Source organism: Notothenia rossii (assembly GCF_949606895.1).
Source record: "Notothenia rossii genome assembly, chromosome: 10".
In the NCBI taxonomy this organism is placed as follows: Eukaryota; Metazoa; Chordata; class Actinopteri; order Perciformes; family Nototheniidae; genus Notothenia; species Notothenia rossii.
Window position 1 is genome coordinate 29,342,178 of NC_136908.1, and position 8,092 is coordinate 29,350,269.

Below are 8,092 nucleotides of genomic sequence, written 5' to 3' on the forward strand. Positions count from 1 at the left end.
CCCTAGATCAGGTCTCCAGTAATTGTGTGCTCAAAGTGCACCAGATTGAAGCATTTTACTGTAAAATGTTAAAAAAAATCCCGGGTGGGCATACCCCCGGACCCCCTTAGAGGATGTGATGTACAATACTGAATACATTTTAAGTCATTTTGACGTCTATTACCTTTGTCAATAAGTTTCTATTTTTGCAGTGTATTTGTCTTTTGTAGAGATTTTTCATTTATTCTTTACATATAAAATGTCGCCTAAAATCTAATAGGGCAGAACATTGTCTAGAACCGGCCCTGGTACTAGGCCTCAAGAGCCTTTCTTGTGATGACACATAGAAACAAATTGGCGGGCGCACTTCGCACGCGCACACACTAAAAAATTCCACGCACTCCACGCTCACATTATGCTGGGCCCACGTGCCTTAGCACCGCTGCTATGACTCCATCCTAGGGGGAAAACTGGTGCATTTTTTAAATTACAAAAGTTACAAAAGTTAGAAAGGCATAAAATAAGTTTACTTTGTCTTATATTTCACACAGGACACAAACACCAGTTTCATTGTCTAAAGTCTTTTGATGTTTTACGCAGACATTCTCTACTTCCTACTCGAAAAAATGGCTCACTCTTTATAAACGTCCACTGCTTTACTGTACCTGTCTGTCATGGCGTTGATTTAGATGGAATCTCGTTGCTTCAGCATTAGACGGCAGGACCACCCTTACGAAAATGAACTATATTATTACTATAGTCAGGGGTGCACATAACTGGTACGCAGGTACGCATGAGCGGCAACAATCCGAAATGCGTACCGTCTCTTGTGTCACAAAGCGCATTTGCGTTCCGACGTACTTGTGAAGCTTTTCCAGAAGGCGGTTAGATCACCGGACGACAGAGTCGGTCTCCGTGTGCACAGACAGAGCTGCTGTTAACGTTGGTCTGTACAACGGAATTGTGCCAAAACTACGCCAACCGGCTGTGGAGGGGAAGTACTCCACAACCCCCCCCCCCCCCAGAAGTTGGAGTACCAAACACTGACTCCAGGTACTCATCTGAGTACCTCACTGAGAAAGTTATGTGCACCCCTGACTATAGTATACTATAAGAGTTGTATAGTATCCTATAGTAAGTTTGTAGAGTTCTATAGTATTTTTCACCAGCTATCGTATTACTATAGTCTTTTCTGTAGTGCCATTTTACTAGCTATAGTAGCCCTATAATATTTCAATAGTAATACATCTAGATCTTTGTAGTATTCCATTATTATTCTAAATAGTATAACTATAATATATAGTGTTTCTGTAGTTGTTTTTTGAACACACTGTAGACCACTCCTATAGTAATAGCATAATATTGTCATAGTGAATGCATATTATTATATAGTATTTGTAAAAGTATTACCATAGTGGTTTTTTTGGTGTTTCTGTATTAAGACTATATTATTTTAAATAGTACTACTGTAGTATAATATTTAGTGTTTCTGTAGTTGTTTTTTGAACACACTATAGAACACATGAGATATGAGATATCATACTATTATAAGAGCTCCTATAATAGTATGATATTGTCATAATGAATGCATATTATTACCATAGTGTTTGTAGAAGTATTACACTCCTAGAATTAATGTGTCATTTTTTTTTAACTGTGTCAAAGGCAATTCAACACATTCAGTGTCATTTCTGAACTATTTTACACACACATGTGTGTACATAGAAAAAATAAAAATGCACTAACACTGGGCTAAGGGCTATCATTGGGCACTAACATTGGGCACTGTCCTGCCCAATCACGGTTGAGTTATTTCAAATGTATCATTTTTCAACTATCCAACTGTCAATCAAATGTCCCAACTGCCATTTCACCTCTGGCTGCTGTGGAGGATGGATGTCAGCGGAGTAGAGTCTAACTCTAGGTAAGTTATACAGAAACAAAACGTTTTTAACAAAGTGAGCAGATATATTGTCATAATGTGAGCAAGCTAGGGGTCTAAATACATATTTTTAAACTTAAATAAATATGTTTTACCAATGTTGAACAGCTAACTATTGTTTGAGTTTAGCTGCCTGGATGACAATTATTTTCCTTTAGGCCGTTCTTCTTCTTTTTTATTATATTTATTTTATCTTAACTTAATGTAGCTTACACTCTTTTCTGTGATCATTCTTCAATCGGCATTATATTGATAGCATTAGCAGCTATATGTTTAATGCTATCTAGCTACTTTGGCTAGGTTTCATTGTTCGGCCAGATGTGGCGAGAAAGTGCGAGTGAGGCTGCGTTGATATAGTCTCTTACAGTGCAAATACGTAACTTACTCACACTAAAGTTATTTATTAGTAGTACGTGTACACTACAGTCTACCTGTTTCTGACAAAAACATCAGCCACTACTCTATACTTGCGAATATTATATTGTATAGAAGGGAGATTTCATATCTGCCTCTTGTCGCTAAGGCAACTGTGTATGTGAGACGCAGCGCCACGCACGTTTTGATTGGTCGGACGGAAGGGCCTTAATGGGTTTTAACTAGAAGATGATAGATGATGGCATTTAATTTAATCTGGCATAATATGATTAGTCAACATCAGGAGGAATTTGTCTTTTTCTTATAATTACAGGAAGCGGGAATGAGCTGCAGGAATCTGTTAAAGTCCTAGCAAAAAGTAAATTAAAAGAAAAATCTACAGTGTCCAAAGCACAAACCATCTCCTGGAAGTAACAGGTGAATTTGGATTTGTCCTTGATAGGATTTTAAAATACAACACAGACTTCAAAGAGTTTATAGATGTTGATAGAAGTGAGAATCAGTAACTTTGACAGATTCCAAGTGCACTTTTCTGAAGCACCGGATCTTCAGCCTGTCCTAAGAGAAGTCTGTCAAACTCAGGTATACATGTACCATGCTTGTTAAATTGTGTTTCAAAAAATCACACAGGCCAGAACTTTACTTTGTGCTGTGCTTGCTCTTATTGTTTTGTTCAGCCAAGAACCAGTTCTTCTGAATGGCCTAACTGATACTTAAGAAGAAAATTCCAGAAGTATTTGATGAACTGCAAAATGACATTCTTACCGACAAGATCAGCCTCAAACTTGTCAGAGTTTGCATCTCTGACTTGGTAGAGAGGCATGGGTTGTAAGTATATGAATGTGAAATGTGTTTATACTGTATATAGGGGTTGGGACACTTTTTCCCTTAATTTCATTGCCCAACCATTTCTGTTTCAGGCCTGAAATTGTTCTTGTAATTTTTTTACATTTAACTTATTCGTATTCATATTCTGTGAACAATGTGATTTATTTTGTTAATAAAGTCCCTATCTAGACCCTCCAGAAAAACGCGGGCCAAAATCCTTAATTATGCGGGCTAAAATCATTGATTATGCGGGCTAAAATTCTTGATTATGCGATGAAAATGCGGGGTTTTTATGTGATTTTATGCGGGAAAATTGCATAATATGCGGAAAGTTGCGAAATATGCGGAAAGTTGCGAAATATGCGAACAGTTGTGAAATATGCGGGAAGCGGAAAAAAGGTGATTGACATTAAGGCTTGTCTCAGATACACGACTGTTTCCACTCGGACTTTAATACAGCTACATCATTGTTTGGTTTCCATGGTAACACGTTTCTTTACTAGCGCGCTCAAAGTCTGAGAGGGTGAGGCAGATATTCACAGAAAACAAAACAAGAATCGACAACTACTCTACTCTCTGCTCACTCCTTTCCTGTAAAATACAGGTCCAGCCCACACATATGCTCCATCAAGGACGGTGCTACAGGCCGCAAGGCAGTGCACTTACAACTACAATAAGCATGTTAATGTTAATCTAACAGCTTCGGCGATCCACTAGCAGCAACCCACCCCCCATTTTGCATTTTGAAATGCTCCCGATTTCTGAGGTCTAAAGGTTGGCAAGTATGGATAGGACCCAAATGCACGACTCCAGACAAAAGATGATTCAATAAAAACGGTTTTTACTGAGGTGTTAAACAAGGTAAGCCATTCACAGGGTTCAAAACGATCTGGCACTTAGCACAGGGAACACACAGAATATATAAAAAAGCAAGGGACTCCACAGGTGCAAACAATAAGGGCGGGGCAGATAATCAGGTCAGTGGGCAAACAGGCAAGGTAGGAGTCGAAATACCTGAAATGAGAAGGGAAATGACAAAGTAAAACAGGAAATGGCAGACACGGAATTTGACAATAGAGAGGCGAAGTCCCTCCCTTTCCGGGGGAGCTCATGGGACCCCGGAAGCGGAAAATTATACATTGAATTCAATGGAGAGAGAAAACGTATCTTTTGATCCCGTTTGAATTGTGCCACGAACTACACAGGATGTTTGTCAATTTAAAAGAACATTTTGCAAGTCAAAAAAATAAAAATATGTCCTAAAACTGTGAAGTAACACATTTTTTTGTGTTAAGCCGCTCAGTGAACTACATGTCTCTGGTCCCGCACAATACGCGTCACCAACACAAAGATGGCTGTCACGTTGGCACATTTCACCTCATTCTGTCAGAATGAGAATAAAAGTATAAAACGAGGTGAAAATCACTACAAGTCTGGGCACGTTGAGAGCTGTACATACAGGAAAGGGGAGTTAGTCGGTTCTGTAAGAGCCAGCATGCGGGACCGGCTTTACAAGGTTTCGGTGAGTAACATGAGTGCAATGTTTAACGTTAATGTCAGTCAATAAGGAGGAGAATGAAAAAGAAGATGATGAACCACAGACCCGGCATATAATGACTGCAGTGTGCAGGGCTGTGTTAATTTATGTTACTGTTATCAATAGCATTAGTTGACTGAGAAAACCGTCAAGAAAAAAAGTTTAGCGATGTTACGAGTCGACTAGTATAATATGCCCACGGCTGTGATTGACAACCTGGACAGCCAGTCAGAAGCTAGAATGCCAACCTAGAGAGCCAATCAGAACATAGAACGGGTGTACTGTATACGGGTGTGTATGCTGTGGATAACATTAGTGTTCACAAGAACAAGGTACACTCCCGTGTTTTGTTTTAGTTGCTCTTCAGATTGAAGCGGCCAGTTTTATATCGACTATATGTGTGATCTCCTTTTTACATCTCGTTGTGTCATTTGAGTTTATTTGCTGTGTGTAGATTCAAGGATTTTGGTTATCTTGTCAATTTGTTTGGTTATCTAGGCACAGCTGTATGTGACTCCCTCTGGTACACTGGTATGTGTTTTCCTAATGTAGAGAGCATTGATTAATTCATAAACTACACTGAGTCTAGATCCTGACCAAATCCTTTTTTTTTGATCAAATGTTTTTCAAAAATGTAATATACATTTAAAAAAAATACAATGTACAATCACAACCAATACAACACAAATTGCAAAAAATACAGACAATAACAACAATCAGACAAGAGGACAACATTTTGAAAAAATAAACCCTCCCACCCCCAGATCCGGACCATCCTTGTATTGCTCATTCAATCTATTATAGCATTTTAACAAACATGGTACTTCCTTTATTTGTACAGATCTATATGGGAGAGGATGGCGCGATGCAGAGCGCTGTCTGTGGTTGTGCACGGGGGATGTACAAATGCAGCCACGCTGCAGCATTGGCAATATTTGCCATGTGGCAGATCAGCTCCACAGAAGTTGAGTGCCAGTGGAGGAAGCCTGGCACTTCAAAAGTAGTCCAGCCGGTGTCTCAACTCTACCAACAGCAAAAGGAGACATACAACCCACTGGCCAGAGACATCGCCACTGAGGAAGTAGACTGGTTCAGGTCTGCACTGAGGGGCGCAGCGTGGCATGGCATGGCTTTTGTCACCTGAGCCAGAGCTGCAGCCTCAACATCAGGCCATTTTCAACGTGCCGGAGCTGGTGAAGGAGCATGGGGGTCGGGGGCTTGAGTCAATTCTTGCCTCAATGCGACTGAGCAGAAACCAGCAAGCTGCCATCCAGACAGCCACCGTAGGACAGCGGACAAATCCTCAGTGGCAGTTACACAGGCAGGGCAGGTTGACAGCCAGCAATTTTGGTGCTGTGCTGAGGTCGGGACTTTCATCCACTCCATGCGCGTCCCTCATGAAGAGGGTGCTTGGGGGGTACAATTTAAACGGAGTCATGGCTGTCAACTGGGGAGTTGTAAACGAGGTGTGTTTGGCCTTTTAAGTGTGACACATACAGGACTGTCTCAGAAAATTAGAATATTGTGATAAAGTTCTTTATTTTCTGTAATGCAATTAAAAAAACAAAAATGTCATACATTCTGGATTCATTACAAATCAACTGAAATATTGCAAGCCTTTTATTATTTTAATATTGCTGATTATGGCATACAGCTTAAGAAAACTCAAAAATCCTATCTCAAAAAATTAGAATAGTTCCTCAGACCAAGTAAAAAAAAAAGATTTATAACAGCAAAACACAATCAAACATTTGAAAATGTCCATTAATGCACTCAGTACTTGGTTGGGAATCCTTTTGCACGGATTACTGCATCAATGCGGCGTGGCATGGAGGCAATCAGCCTGTGGCATTGCTGAGGTGTTATGGATGCCCAGGATGCTTCAATAGCGGCCTTTAGCTCATTAGCATTGTTGGGTCTGGTGTCTTTCAGCTTCTTCTTCACAATACCCCACATATTCTCTATGGGGTTCAGGTCAGGGGAATTTGCAGGCCAATCGAGGACAGTAATGCCATGGTCAGTACACCAGTTACTGGTGGTTTTGGCACTGTGGGCAGGTGCCAGATCATGCTGGAAAATGAATTCCTCATCTCCATAGAGCTTTTCAGCAGACGGAAGCATGTAGTGCTCTAAAATCTCTTGGTACACAGCTGCATTTACTCTGGGCTTGATGAAACACAGTGGACCAACACCAGCAGCTGACATGGCTCCCCAAACCATCGCTGACTGTGGGAACTTCACACTGGATTTCAAGCAACTTGGATTTTGCTCCTCTCCAGCCTTTCTCCAGACTCTGGCGCCTTGACTTCCAAATGAAATACAAAACTTGCTTTCGTCTGAAAAGAGGACTTTGGACCACTGTGCAACTGTCCAGTGCTTCTTTTCCTTAGCCCAAGTCAGACGCCTCTTCCGTTGTCTTGAGTTCAGAAGTGGCTTGACCATGGGAATACGGCTATTGTAGCCCATTTCCCGGACACGTCTGTGAACAGTGACTTTTGATACCTGGACTCCAGCTTCAGTCCACTGTCTTTGAAGCTCCCCCAAATTCTGGAAGCGACTCTTCTTCACAATGCTGTTAAGGCTGCGGTCATCTCTCTTGGTTGTGCAGCGTTTCCTGCCACATTTCCCCCTTCCAACAGACTTTTTGTGGATGTGCTTTGAAACTGCACTCTGTGAACAGCTTGCTCTTTGAGAAATTTATTTTTGTGTCTTACCCTCCTGATGGAGGGTGTCAATGACGGTCCTCTGGACAGCAGTCAGATCAGCAGTCTTCCCCATACTTGTGATTTAGTTTACTGAACCAAGCTGAGTGTTTTTCAAGGCTCAGGAAACCCTTGCAGGTGTTTCGAGTTAATTAGACGATTCAAGTGATTCGTTGAACACCCTACTAGTATACTTTTTCATGATATTCTAATATTTAGAGATAGGATATTTGAGTTTTCTTAAGCTGTATGCCATAATCAGCAATATTGAAATAATAAAAGGCTTGCAATATTTCAGTTGATTTGTAATGAATCCAGAATGTATGACATTTTTGTTTTTTTAATTGCATTACAGAAAATAAAGAACTTTATCACAATATTCTAATTTTCTGAGACAGTCCTGTATGTAGTGATAAATGCTTCACTTGACCACTGTTCCTAAATAAAAAAAGTTTTCTGCATCGTCAGTCATTTTTTCCAAATAATTACCAATATTTCAGAAATTCTTCATGTCAACTTAAGAGCACAGCTGTATGTTGAGTGTCAGCTTTGCTTGGTTCATCTTACTGGGGGGCAGCTACATGGATGTTGGTGCAGTCCACAATCATTTTGCAGTTGAAGGCAGAATGAATTTATTATTGACTCAGAATGAAGCACAACTTCATGTCATACAATACATTGACTTTATTTGTAATTGTGTAAAAACATATGAGCATTGATTAGCAAGCA

At 40.3% G+C, this 8,092-nt stretch overlaps 1 long non-coding RNA gene across 2 annotated transcripts; it reads left to right on the forward strand.

Moving 5' to 3' along the window:
* The first annotated feature begins 1,859 nt into the window (after positions 1 to 1,859).
* LOC307021066 lies at positions 1,860 to 7,844 on the forward strand. 2 transcript variants are annotated; one of them, XR_013803072.1, is made up of 4 exons: positions 1,860 to 1,903; positions 2,610 to 2,878; positions 2,974 to 3,124; positions 5,503 to 6,200. It is a non-coding gene; the product is annotated as an uncharacterized lncRNA (long non-coding RNA). The 2 variants fall into 2 exon arrangements; XR_013803071.1 differs by having other exon boundaries at positions 2,974 to 7,844.
* The last annotated feature ends 248 nt before the right edge of the window (positions 7,845 to 8,092 follow it).